Below are 15672 nucleotides of genomic sequence, written 5' to 3'. Positions count from 1 at the left end.
CTGAACTGTTCTCTACAGCAACTGAACTTGTCAGAAAGAAAAAAAAAAGCTACATATTATATAAATGCAATGTCACACACTAAAATTTCATTTTATTATAATAGAAGTTGGTCAGCAGTTTCCAACAAAGAGCTTTTGACAAAATGATGCCACATCGGAAAGTTGCCTGTGTTGTATTTTCTTTAAAAAGGTTTAAGTGGATGTCGTAATCGAAAAGGCTAAACTGTACCCCCCTCAGAGATAACAGACAGTTAGAATACCTATTGTATGGGGACAAACACGTAAATGCCTCATCCCACCCCAAACATTCTGCTCATCATTAACATGCAGTGAACAATGGGTCCTTCGTATGCCTGGTCATCATCACCATGAGTCGGCCTGTATGTGACATGACAGAAACACAGTGAATGTTTGAGCACCAACCAGCATAAACATCATATAATTTGTGCTATGACTCTACAGTATATATACGGTATGAATGACTCCACTATGAACAATGTTAATAGTACTGGATGAGAGCCTATAAACACTGAGGAGTTTCAAACAGCGTCTGCAGTCAATCAGACTGTGAGGAAGGAGGTGGAAAGTGAAAGCGAAGGAAAGAGTGAGCATTTTATTAATGAGTAGATGGGAAGCTGAAAGAACTGTGCAGCCAAAAGAAACTTTCATGATATTTTTGGAAGGGATGTAAAATGCCATATGGGAACATTTTACTAATGGAAGTGTGTTTGAAAACAGTATGAGGTTTCCAGCTGTCGACGTACTTTTTGGTGCCAGTCTATGTCATTACCTGTTCCAATGAACATGGTGGTGGTTTTTGTGTGATTTCTTCTCTTCTTTTCTATCCTCAATTATTTATAAAAAGAATAAAAGTATTTTATAGATTGTGGACATGAAAACACTATAATCACATGTAATGTAATTAGCCACAGCTGCTTTTACTGCAGATGTGTGTGTACAGCGCTGCCCACCCAGATTATAGCCTGCTGGGGTCACTCTCCCACTAATTATTTCAATTATGATAATGATTCACTTTTATTGTGTAGTGAATCTTGATTTATTGAATTGAGTGGATTTACTGACTCTTCTCCTAGTTATGCTACAATTACAGTAGTTCCATCCTTGTGTGTTACATATGAAAAGATGACAACGCAGTATTTGAGTGGGCAATAATTATATTATTTGTCTTTAAAAACAATGGCCAAACAAAAAGGCACGTTTACAGAGGAAAACATTTCTAACTTAGATAGCAAAATATGCCATTCATGTAAATTGCTTCCACATACATTTTAAAATTGTCTTTAACAAAAACCCCACCACCTTAAATTTCAGTCTAAGAACATAATACATAGCTTAATTTTACTTTCTGTGCTTAGCCAAATATGCCTGTGCATTCATATAGAATGCACTGCATTCTGAATTTCACTGCATATATAAGTAGAAACAACACAAATTCAGTTTTGCTGTGAAGTCACAGGAGGTTTCCCCAGAGAGTGTGTGTGCATGTGTGACTAACAGCATGTACATTACCACTGGAGGGAAAACATTAAGAATAGCACGGACATGCATGATAGCTGGGGAACATCACTCACACACAGTTGCATGTGACCACCTATTACTCTTATGGAAAATGTAGAGTCAGCAGTGTGAAGCATAGAGGAGGTAAGTACATGTTTTTCTATTAAATGTCAAAGTTGTAGAAAGTGACGGAGAAAGTGTTTGATCTCTGATTTAGTCAGTGACCGCATGAAATGAGACTTTGGCCATAAGGTAGCTAGTTACTGGAATCAGGGGATGTTATTGCTTACTCAGTCATTAGTGTGCAGACTCACCTGTTGAGTCATATCAAGACTCACGCAAATTTAGGAAAAGTGTCAGGCAAAAATATTCATGAGGACATGACACTCTCCACTAACATAACAGCTAAACACAGTAAATTAGAAATCAATGCATTTTAGATTTTTAATGTATGAAAATCTGTTAAATCTATCACAATCACTTCATTAACACAATCAATAAATACTAACTATAAATCCATGTTTAGTCAGTCCTATACCAGATATGTCCACCCGATGGCACCATATCCCAAATTTAAAATACAACCTCATAATTATAGAAATACATCTACTAAAGTAAATACACAAAGAACAGGCATTGTATAGACCCACTGCAAACCAATAAGATGCTTTAACTATCATCATCAAAGAGACAATGTAGTTGAAAATCTGATAAAGCTTTGGTTTGGATATCAACTGTGCAGGGAGGTAAAGATGTGGCCATGTGATGATGACTTCAGCAGCTTTTATAATCATTTTCATGATCTGCTGGGTGACTAAGAGCCCTTTCAGAGCCTTCAATAAGGTTTCTTGCCGTATTGTAAACAGGCCACCTAATGAACATGCAATCCCCACCAATCCCCTGAGCCAACAACACTAATCTATATTCTCTGAGACCACAACAGCTAATCAGGCATCAGCCTGGTAATTGACTAATGTTCTCCTTGATGTGTTTACATTGCAGGGAGACCCACCACCCATTGTTCAAACAGCCAGTGTGGGACCTCACATTGGCTGTTTAACACTGACGCTGAGAGACTTTGTCAATGTAGATGAACTCCAGTCAAGCAGTTACATGTACACAAAACACAAAAGACTTTTTTCATACATATTTAAGGTATAACAGTGTTTAAACATTTTGACCGAATGCAGGTTGTTCTAACTACTATAACAGTAACTATAAGTGTCCAAAAAGTCATTCTAATCTGTTCTGCATCAGGAACAACACAAACATCAGGGTGTACCCTGAGGTGTGCGGGGCCCTCTGTAGCAGTGAATGAGCCATTCGCAAGTCACCATAGGCATACATTACAGATTGTTGCCATTCAAGATTTTTCTGTCTCTTTGCAGGATGTCATGCTGTTGTTTTCGTAAAGCATGTGTGGTGAGAAATATAACATTAACATAGAAGCTTTCAGAGTTCAGTAAATCCTTTCCTTCTGTCTCCTTTGGTGACTGACTACATTTGTATTGCAACAGTAAGGTAAAAAAAAAACAATTTCTAAAAGAATTAAGTTGCATATTTTGTTTACTTTTATATTTGATTAATTATAACTGACAAATATTTGGGAAAAAAAAATCTTAACCCAGGGATCCACGTACTGGCTTTTTTCTGTGCTTTCAACCACATCTCACAGTCTTCCTCAGCAGATGGAGTTTCCTCAGTTGTCATGGTGATGGAGAAGGTCAGTTGTCATCACTTGACATAAGACAACCAAGCTGGCACCATGGCAACCTGAGCATCTCTACCCACAGAGGAAAACCAAGAACCGAAATCCCATGCGAAACTTTATTTATCTTTTGTTTTAATCAAAGCGCTGCTTAATATTTATTCTAGAGTTTGGATAAAACTTTAATATCATTAATATGAACAAGCTTAAAGCCATTAATGCTGAAAAAACACTTTAGTTAGGCTTTTGGACATTAGTGCGATCTTTTTTTGTCTAATTCTAATACTCAGTGTCATAGTGAATGACTACAGTTAGAAGTAATACTTCATACTTCAATACTTCACTTTAGTAACCACTGACACAGTAACATTGGGCAATTTGATAATAATGTTTCTTGTCAACACTGATATACTAAACATATTTTAATTATTAATATCGATGGGTATTGAACATGATGTTGCTGTAGTTTGTTTCCTCTACTGTAGAATAAGTCATTCATATGGAGGTATTTGCAATGCTGGAAGCTTTCAGAGTTCCCATGTGTTTCAAAGATGTTATTAATGCTTCCTGAGTTCATTTTGTTTTTGAAATCAGCTACCTGTACTTGGCAGGACACACTGTAGCTTGTTAAAACCACACAGATGAACAATGTACATTCCCATAATGGGGACACACACAAGCACAGACACAGATGTGGTCAAATAGGCAAGCTGTGATCAGAAGTGTTTGCCTTAGTGCCAAAATTGGTGTTTTACAGCTGGGTTTTTTTTCTGAATCTGCTGGTTTATGGTGTACAGTGGGTCAGGCACTAAATCTAAACACTGCCAGAGCAGAAAAGGGGGTTTGCATATACCCCTTCACCTCAACCCTGCCACACACTCGGGAGTAAGAAGCCTGCCCACGCACACTAAGCAGGGTATGAGCCACATCAAAGCAAACACACTAATCCAGTCAGGAAACAGGGATCCATAGGTCTAATCATAAAACGAGAGAGAAAATGCATTTGAAGTAAAAATAAACAAGCACTATCTCCTATATATTTATACCAGCTGTATTTAATTAATGGTTAATATAAGTAGATATCATTTTTCTAAACTTTACTTTTGCTGAGGTGACACCTTAAAGTGATAAGTGAGTTCCGGATGCATCTCCAATGAGAGTAAAAAGATACAAACTCTAAATCAGTCTTGGCATGTATAAAATTCAAAACACTAATTAAGATAAATTGACAATCCAAGAAAAAAAAAACAAAACAATATCTGGTTGTGGTTCAATTTCACCTGGTTTCTGAAGAAAATAGGTGTAATCAAAATTTTTACAAATGTTCACACCAAATGTATACATTAATGTAAAAAGATTAAAATGTAAAAATATGAACAAAGGAACTGAAATTGTTCAAAAATGTGAATCTGGGGTGTTCCTTTTAATCCCATTTTTCAATGTAATGTTTAGGGCTTTAGAAGACCTCCAACAATTTGTATATTCTGAGGAATCCTTTTTCAAATCAAGGAGCTTAAAGGCACCTCTTTGAACTTTTTTTTCTATGTCCCAATATTCTTTGTACGTGTTCTGACGAACCCATAATTTTTGCAGTGAGCGAAACTAACCTCAGCGCCTTCAGGAGGTTTGAGCACCGCAGGACCACTGTGGGTTTGGTTCACACAGGAGACCTGGCCAGCCACCTGGTGGGGCTGTGGGAGAACGGAAATGCACTGTAATCACATAAGCTGCCACAGAAAGCCTTCACCAATTTTATGAAGTTGTCACATCCAGCTGACCATTAACAATGAAAGAGCAAGCACCATTTTTCAGACATTGCTTCCTGTGGTTTGTCTTAAAAATGTGTTTTACTGTGGATGCTTTGTTATGAAAATACTATAAAATGTTTAGTATCGCAATTGTTTCTAATTCATGACTAAAAATAATACACTTATAAATAGTACATTTCTGGGAATTAGTGAGTAGGGTTTTATATAATTAAAAAAAAGAAATAATTTGGCAAAGGCACTGACAGTGGCAACTAAACCAAAAAGTCAACATTACCCCTGTGCAAGCAGTCAAAAGATATACTCCAGCCTACACTGTGGCTACATTTAATGTCAAATCCAAAGCTGCATGAAGTAATGTGCCCAAGATGCCAAGAACATGTCTGTTTACCAGGCAACGGCGCAAATATGAGCCTCACTGGAGCATTTGTCTTAAACAATAATATATTAATTTATATCAAACAAACCACTGACAGGCCCAATGTGATTACAGGGACTACGACTGTTAACAAGCAAGGATACAACTGCACAGATATATATACACATAAATAATGACTAGAAATCCTACTTTTCTTCAGGCAGACAGAGCAAACCACATATTATGTGCTACTAAATCTTCACAAATTTATTAAGTCTTTGGAAAAGTTAAGCAGAAAAAAACTGCAAACCACAAAACAGCTCTAGAATATGTGAGACGTCATCTCTTGCTTCAAGAATACACCATTTTTACCGTCCCCTCACCTCTTTCAACCCCCTCTACCTCTCGCCATAACAACAGGGCAGTAGGCCAGATGTGTGGGATATGGAGGTGCAGAAAGATCCTATCCAGGCCCCCAGAGATTCCCAGGCCCATTTGGTCCTCATTGGGGCTGTTAACCCCAGTACCAGGCTCCATGTGACAGAAGCCTGGCAAAAAGAGAGCTGTCACAAGTCAGCTCACGGGTAGCGTAAATGATTTAGATGATGATTTAAGTGTGCGTGCATGCATAATGTCCAGCCATTTATTTTTATTATGTATTTTTATATGTGTATTTTTGTTCTCCACTATGTCTTTCTCACACTCTCATATCATATGCTCATTGATAGTTTTTTGGAGTACACACTATGTAGTTCTAAAGAAACGCTGATGTGATGATGATATGCTAAATATGTGCATTTATATCCACATATACACATCCACACAAAATCACAAGAAATGAATGTAAAACAGCTGTATCAAACTATGCAGTCAATATGGCACCATTGCTTACATGCAACAAGAATACACTAAACTTTCAAAACTCCAACATACGCAAGACACGTACAAATAATCCTCATTTATTTTGTATTCTCACACTACTCCACATATGAGCACAATGCATTTCACATTGTAGTTTCCTCAGGTTCAGAATATACTGTTTATCTACAAGTATTTGCAAAGACAGAGTACTGACTTATGTTTTGCTAAGTTCTATAAAAACACTGAATCCCATACTCCTCAACTTTTGATGAGTGCATTAAAATGTAAACTGGTTTCATGGGATTTTATCAGTATGGAGTATATCCCTACTTGATGTCAGCGTAATGGAAATTCCATTGCGATATTTACTTTAATAATGGTATTTTTCCATGTGTGCAAAGGCGTCTCTGTTGGAGCTTGTGTAATCAGTCACAGGGTAGAATTGGTCCATTTCTCTTGGGCTTTCCCTCCAGAAATGCGAGGAGCAAAAGATAGATGCTTCCAGTTCTTTTAAGTCATTAAAAGGGTGAACAAACATCCCCTCAAAACCCTTTAAAATGACAAGACCATCTCCCCTCCTCCAAAAAAAAGCAAATCTCCCCTATTCTTCCTTGGTTTCTTCATCTTTCATCCTTAACTGTTCCTCCTCATAGTTTTGGCTACAACCTCCTGGAGATGATAATGCATTAAAAACCAGTTGTTGACCTCTGCCTTTTAGCTGCTGTTGAAGTGATTGCAAAGAGAGAAACTGGCTGCACTGACATTCACCTATAGACACAGGATGCTGTGTGTTCTGAAATCATGCAGCCCAGAGAATCTACAATGAACCTAAAAGAAGAAAAATCAGTCGCTAATACTTCACTGGCCAAAAACTACATACACACAGGAATTTGCAGCACCAAATACAAACTGACAGCGTTCATTCAGGTACTTGTGATGAGAGACTGCAGGACCTCACATATATTTTAGAAGAAACTGAAAGACACGCACAAGCTCATCTGGAAGTAAATTCCTCAAAGGATTTAATTTATAGAGAGCTTACAAGGATTCAGGAATGCAGGGGGCCAGAGCCACCCAAACAGCTACTTCCTAAGCTTCTCTCTCGTGGATAAGACTACTCATCAAAACGAACTTACCTGTCAAAATAGGAGGCCAACCAAAGGACAGACTAAGAGGTCACAAAATTTAACCCTGCATTCCAAAGATGCTCCACCTACAAAGTTTTAGCCTCTTTACAAATATGTCACCATGTATGTATCAGCCTCTTTCCACATTTGTGACCTTCCTCAGCACAAAGTGAAAGTGAGTCAGGTTTGGCACAGTAGGCTGCTGTTACCCTGAAGTGAGTTTTGCAGGTCAGACTTCAGCGCTCAGCCCACCTGCTTTCGCTCCCACTTGCAGATTTTACACTTTCTCAGTTTCCTCATTCTTGTGTTCCCTCCAAACCCATTCCATGTTTTATCCTCATACTCCTTAAAGAAACCATGTGCAGTGGGGATCCAGAAAAGCTTCCAGTGGATGAGAAACTGTTGCATTTTTGGAACATTACAGCATGATTCTGACATGATGTTTGGATTGAGTGCACCACATGTGACATTGTAAAATGGAGAAATTATAGCACACTGTCAGTTTCCATTGATTCTTCTTTGGGCACACAGGCAGAGACAGAGGATATAATATATCCATTGCTTAATTTATCAAACTAAAACAATATTACAAATAGCAAATCAGGAAAAATTGAGAATAAGTTACTATGTTCATTACACATGGTGAAATATATTTCTTATGTAGAAATACACAATAGCCAGTCATGAAAGCCTGATATTATATACCTTACATACAGTACATACACAGTATATACATGCTTGTGCATAATGTATCCATTCTCACAGCATCAGTTTACTCTTTTTGTCTATCATTAGCTCACTGTCACATTAATAACCACAATATCTACCCCCAACTCTGACCCTAAACCTGAACAAACACATACTCCTATTTGTAACCTTAACTGTCAAGCTAACTTAAACCTAAAACTGCCCTTTGAAGAAATTAAAATGCCCCAGCCTTCCAAAAATATCTTCACTCCAGGTCAAAAACTCAAATTGGTGCATACAAAGTAGAAACACACACACACACACAAACACACACAAACACACACACACACACACACACACACACAGCTGCATTGGTGATTGTAGATCAGGAGACATAATGTCCTTATTTGGTGATGTTGTAATTTCTCTCTCAGAGCTGCTGGCTGGACTAAATCTCAGTGTGTTTAGAGAGTTTATGAAAACCTTTGAACTTGGGTTAGCAGACTTAGAGGAGCAATGCACACCAAACAGCTATTCCAGGTGATATTTTATAGCTGCTCTGATTGCACGACTGTTGTGTGTCACTTAAGTGCAGCCCAGAATGAGAGCAATGCAGTTGATCAAATCTGTGTTGATCAACTGGTGGGTTTGTCATTCTTTTTTTATAAAATGACTGCATCAAGCAGCTGCAGACTTAGACTCAATGTATATAATTTATATTGTTGTTAGCAGTTGGCCAAAGATACCACATTATTAGCAATCCTCACATGAGAAATTGTGACTCGAATTGCTCTTTTCCTCTCCATCCCCTGAAACCCCCAAAAGATGGCACATTCACTGGATCAGCTGCAGAGGTTAAACCAATCAAAACAAGCCAGCAAACCAGAGTGATGCCTGGTTTCTCCTGCAAATCCTGATCCTACTAAAGAAAAGAAAAACATCATTCTGGGCGAGAGCAGCTTATAACATGATGGTGTCTCCTTTCAATCTAAGCCTTCCAGTGTGACTTACTGTGAAAGTTGCTCATCTTAGCCCTGCAATAGCTGCTGATGTTACTGAGACATCTGCATTTTCAGTTAAGAAATATATTCAGCACTGTTTATTGTGCCACACAAGTCACATCCACATTCTCAGTATAGCTACAGGCTAAAGCAGAAAAGAGCTTTACCATTGTATATCTTACTGTGCAAGCTTAAGAAGCTGTTTAATACCTTTGACTGCTTTAAGCTCAGCTAAGTTTAGGCAGCCCATGTTGAACCACTATTTTTTTTATCTTGAATTATAACTAGGATGTATAAAGCAGTTTCTTCTAAGTTTCTTCTATTTAAATCCTGATCTGAGTTGTCTCTCTCTCTCTCTGGAGAAATGGGTTAAATAGTCCAAAGAAAAAAAATCTGAAAATACTTTATATATGTTTGGCTAATGATCTTCAACTGTGGCCTTTGAATGGTGTCCTGTTTGTTGGTGCTTCTCGCTGAGAATCTTTGGCCTTCTTTTTGTATCATCCATCAGTTGATATTTTTAAGTTGGAAATGTTGGGATCATCTTTCATTCTTCATCTTTTGTAGTTTGATAAATGCACAGTCAACAAAAGAAAAGACACAAAGTGAAGACGTTTTTGTTAGTAACAGAGACAACAGTTGTAAGGCAGCCATTGCAATTCTTCCTTTTCCCAACTGAATAAATGTCATAATATGAAAAACAGGTTGTGCATTGAGTCTCGTGAGTCACACATAGCTAAGAATTTCCATCCAAATACATGCACATGTTTCCTCAGATCTTTTTGCAATGAATGCATATTAGGATGGGCAGATTTGTGGTCAGCTTACGTTTGTTTTCACATATGTGCATACACGTACGCCCACATCACACATCAGAAGCGTACTCCATATGTTTTACTACCTTCTGTCTGTGTGATTGTATATTACATTCCTGTGTCTTCCTGCAAAGCTCATATTTTTCTGCTCATTTTAAAACTCCACTGAATTCACTGAAACTTTGTTTTGTAGCTTAATGAATGAAGCCAGCAAATATGTAGAAAAACAAAATCACAGGGATAAAGCACAATATAACAAAAAGAACATAAAGAAGTCCTGTATCTATGGTGGATGAGGTTTTGACATTGTCTAAGCTAATATGCATATGTCATATTTTCTCATACTAACTAAACAGGCTGTAGATGGTTACAAACCCAATAGTGTTTTCTTGTCTGTGGAAACACTGGATTTAGATGACAATGTGCATCTGTTATAAATTTGACAAAATGTACGGCTTTAAAGATGCCACAGGCATGACAAAGCCAGTGCTGATCTAACAAACTCAGTATCATAACTCATTATGTCCTTAAAAAACACTGTCCTGCAGAGTGAAAGGAGCATATGTGATAGGAAAAGTCAGGTGTGGGAGGCATTTTCTGGTATGTGATGTTGAAAAAACATACTGAAGCAGTATATCTACCTTTCAGTCATGCTATATTCTGAACTTTAAGACGGTTAGTTCTTTTTCTGACTTTCTACACATTTTTGCATAAATTCGTTCCAAGGGGCATTGGGTTACTGTTTTGGTTTAGTCTTTTCTCTCATAGTCAATCATCCTTGAAGCGTTTCTCACCCCTCTTAAGCACTTTTTATTTTGACTTTTGACCCGTATACCCACAACACACAGATCTTGTTCTCTGGAGGTTTGGCCAAGACCCAGTCTCAAATATAAAACACAGTATGACAAGCAGAAACTAATATTTCAGTGGAGCAGTGGTTTAATAAACAAGTGGAACTAAAAGTAACCAACAAAGCATGAATTGTTCACCTTCTTTGCTTGTAATTATGAATTCATGCTCTTCATTGTCACTTTGTTCTACATGTCTCTGATTTTCAGAGGGGCCAAACTCATTGTTTTGATCTAACTCAGTTGGTCAGATTTAAGCTCACTATTGCCAACTGAGAATCCCACAGAGAAATCATCCTCTCTCACATGGGGATAACATACAAACAAGTAAATCAATAAATGAATAAATTGCCCTCTTCACCACAAGAGGACCCAAAGGAGAAACAAGCGAGAGGGAAGGAAAGAAGTGAGTGCAAAGAAAACTGGTCCTGAATCTAAGAGGCACAGGCACACGTTTTGCTTTAATGAAGAGAGGTGCTCTTACTGAATTTAAATTAGGAAGAAGCAGAGACAAAGAAAAGGAAAGCAATAAGAAAGATGAGCATCACCTCAGATAAAAAGATGCCTGTTCTTCATGACTTATTCATGTACCCTCTGTGGCTGGTTAGAGTCCCACGAGAAGCATTAGATTGACGTAGGCCATGAAGTCAATGTGCCAGTGTCCTTAGTGCTGCATGGTCACATGTGATCCAGTTAGTAGTCGAACGGTCTCTGAAGGCAGCCTGCCCTCCAGTAACACCAAGCTCGTGACAGCCAGTTAGACAGCTCTTCAATAAACATACAAAAATAAATATACAGTTAATGTCTCAGCCACGAATTCATCATCATGTCTTTGTTTAGCAGATGCTTCCACGTGGAGATTCTCATTCATTCTCAGAATTATTTGTATGGATGAAGAAATCTTTGTTCAATGCCCAACAACTCAAATCTCTCCCTTCGGTGTTTGTTATTTAAAACTATAACAAACCTAACATCAAAAATGAACAGTGTTTCTTTAGACAAACAAAAACATGGCCTCTGTTGGCTACGGGCTGCATCACATGCCTGGGATTTAGCCCAGTGATTGCATTGGCTGCAGAGTGTGACAATCCAAACCATACCACGCAGGGAGAAGCAGTGGAAGGCAGCATGCTGGAATGACATTAGCAGATGGACATTATTCATTGTACAGGAGCTCCCTTGCTTGACGTTGAACACACAGACACTTAAATGTGGATTCAAATAGCCTTTGGTCTCCCTCCAGCAACATTAGAGCTGCAGCACTTTTTATCCCAGTGAGAGTTTAACGTGAGACAGACTTGTGTTGACTCATTCGGCTTGCCGTGGTATAGTGTTGTGTCCATTCATTGTGATAGTATCTTGTGAGCACAGACTGTATTCAGCAATTCTGTTTGCGAATTGATTGGAATATTTAATGCTGCTGGGCTGCTCTGTGGTTTCTTGTGCTGACGGGACCAGCACAAAGTTAAAAGCAAGATGTCTTTGATAAATGTTGTCTTGGCCTCAGAGACAAACATTTCTATGATGTAACCTTAAAAACAGTGTGATACTTAGACTTTATTTAAAATTTAAAACAACCACATTTATAGGGGATAGAGAAGGTTAAAATAAATAAGAATAATCATTTAATCAAGTAAAGATATTAAACTTAAACGTAAATATACAGATTGTAACTCATATAAATCTTATCTTATGAAATATGTTTGCTTTGTTTCCTTTCAGTCAGAATCAGAAACCCATATCCCTTTAATTAATAAATGTTCACTAAGGAAGGAGAGTGATTGACCAAGATTACAAATGCATTCATGCACAAAGAGAGTACAAAAACACAGAAACATGCAATATTTTTGTATTTTTGATAAATAATATTGCTATAATATTGCTCACCACTAATTGCTACTTTTATAAAGAGATTTAAAAGGATGAAGCAAGAAACGTACCCAAATGTAACTGGATTTTTGTAAAAGCACATTTTAATTGTTCTTTTCTTATACTTCTAATCCTACAATAACATATTTTTGGCAACCGAGACGCAGAAGAACCAAGTGAAGCCCCAGCAGTCACCACTAGTGTACAGTGGATTTTTTAGAGCTTCTTCACTGAAAACATCTGCCTACTGTGGCTGAAAACAATGTTATGAGAGTGGTGGGAATAACCCAAAACAGTAAAGTCGGGTGCTGGACAGCTGAAACACGCTATAAAATTCTTTAACGGGATCAGGAGCTTCTCATCTCTACCAGTATACCATTTCACGTTGTTTTTACATTGCTATTACATTCACCATTTTTTTAAATACAAATACGAATCAGCCACTTTTATAAACAGATTTACCCTTAATTAGCTTTAGGTATTTGTGCCTCATTATTAACATGCTCAGAATCAGAGCATTCAATTTGAACAGGCAAGTCACATAAAACAGGAAACAGTGGAAACAAACTTCAGGATAAGGAACAGACTCTTGTCATCAGGTATATACTCAGAACAACAAAACAGAGACAACATCTGCAATGAGAAGAAGGTAAAAATCACTCCAGTGTTGGAATGCATAAAACACAAACCTAAATGTTGCACTATGAGTAGGATCAGATCTGCCCTTTACTGGGAACAATTTAACTCATAACGCCACAGGACAGTTTTATTCACAACCAGAGAGAGAGGGGCGTAAACGTAGCCTGCTCGCATTGAAGTCAACTCTGAAGCTCACAAAAGTAGCTATAAAGAGAATACGTGCTAGGGATAGGAGCTACAGAGCAAAGAGTAGGAAGAGAAAGAGGAATGAATAGAAAAAGAAGGGCAATAAAAATGTTCAGGAGGGATCTTTATTTAGTTTAGGACTCCGACTCTAAAGTGAAAGCAGATGGGATTTCAGTCTGGAATAGTTTCCACTTGAAGTCTTGGACTTAAGTTTGCTCTGCTCACTTTTTTCTGAGCCCATTCCAGTTTTCTTCAACCTGTGCTCTGGTGCCTCAACAAGAGGTTTGTAACCACAGATTGTAATATGTACACACGTCCCTGCCTGTGCTATTGAATTTTTGCATGGAGACATTTGGGCATTCTCTGCAATTTGTGCAAAGAGCATAATGTCTTATAACCATGCAAGCTGACAGTATAAGTCAGCTGAGTGGTATTGGAAAGACCCTCCACAGTGACAGGGTGAGCGTGAGAGAAACCCCAAAAGCAAAAACAATGAAATGTCTGGCCAACCACTGCAGCTAAACAATGCTATGAGGTTCATGAGAGGTCAGCTGACAGTTGCTGAAGTGGCACATAATAACTTATGGTCACGGCTTACAATGCTGAGGCAGTTTATTATCCCCCCTCCTCTTTAGAAGACAAGAATGATATTTGTAACATACACATCTGTAATGTGACCCCGAGGAGCAAAGCCAGGCAAATAACCAACCATAGATCCTTCACGTAAATGGACAATGCTGTTTGGCTTTATTCTGTGTCCTTCATCCAACAGTCAAACAGTGCTCCTATTGATTCAACAAGCCTCAGAGTGAAGAGTGTGCCTCAGAACACACCTTCAATTTTGAATGTGACAGTCTCCTAAAATGTATTCATAGACAACTGTAAATGAAATTGCTATCAGTGCATGTTGGGTTCTATAAATAGATATACACATGCTGGGCCATGAGCAATAGTATGGTGTTACAGTTTAGCTTTTATTCTGTATGGATTGTGTAGCCATATGCACATACAGTACATGCAGACACAGAGAAGGAAAATGATTAAGTTCTTTTCAACATCTCTGGCTGTATTTTCTCTGGAGTCACTGTTTTTGGTCACTTTCTCCATCAGTTAGAGTCGCGCTTGTGTAAGTTTTATTTTTAGCCGATGACTAATGGCACACGCTATTCTTTTGTGAACAATCTCCCATACATTCTTGTCGAAAACAAAAGCATGGAAATAAAGTAAGTCTGCTGCTGTGTTCCTGAATTCATAACCAACAACTTTTTCTCACACACCACCATTCATAAGGTTGGTCAGCTTGGATGTAGTTCAAGCATCAATCTCATGGTGTACATTTTTCACAGTGTGGAAACAAACATCTGCTGCCCTGAGAACTACATTGTCCCACATCCTCATTTCTTTTATGTAAAGGGCCAGACAAAGTGTGTGAAGCCTATATTGGATTTGACTATATTCTGCATCTATGCTATTTTAAATGGTAGCTTTGGTAGCTTAGTAAAAGATACGGGTAGTTAGCATTTGAAAGGATGGGATTTCCTGACCAAAATGCAAAATTACAATATTTAAAGCTGCTTGGACATCTTTGCTAAAATTTAATATTATCTCTGGCCATTGTACATGATTTATTTTTTATACTGTAAGTATAGGAAATTGATTAATAGTCTGGACCTGTACTTAAAATATATCCAGACACCCGAACTTAAACTTCTGATGTCTTAATTTCAAGATAAAATGAGAATTAATGTTAAATGTTAATGTAATTAAAGTTTATGCAAATATATCAAGATAACAATATCGAGATAACAAGCTGTGAAATGCACACTGACATTGCCTTATTTAGCATAATTAAACATGACCAGCAGTATAACAGTGGAGTCCTTTCAGGGCACCTGGATAATGTAAGTCATGTCTTTTTAGCTCTGTCTGTGGTTGACTCTAGTTGCTAACTTTGCATGTTAGCTGGTGTGTACAGTGTTTTATAGAGCTTTTAATGCTGAAGACAGCTACCTGCTGTGACTGAAAATTATGCTATGAGAGCAGAGAGAGTTACGATTGGAAAAATCCAAACATTGTGATGAAAAACACCATAAGATATATGATATAATGATATATACATATGTTTAATGATAGATTAGATTCCCATCTTTTTGCTCATTGCAACCATTTTCAAGAACAATGTTTTCACATAAAACTCAGCAGACTAACACCTTGAAAAGGCGGTGTCTCCTTGTCTTTAAAGCAAATTGTAGAACAACAAAAAATAATAGTGTATAATGCTTGTTCACT

The sequence above is a fragment of the Mastacembelus armatus genome, chromosome 14 (genome assembly GCF_900324485.2).
Source record: "Mastacembelus armatus chromosome 14, fMasArm1.2, whole genome shotgun sequence".
Taxonomy (NCBI): Eukaryota; Metazoa; Chordata; class Actinopteri; order Synbranchiformes; family Mastacembelidae; genus Mastacembelus; species Mastacembelus armatus.
The sequence above is the reverse complement of the archived record's forward strand: the minus strand, read 5'-3'. Positions refer to the sequence as shown.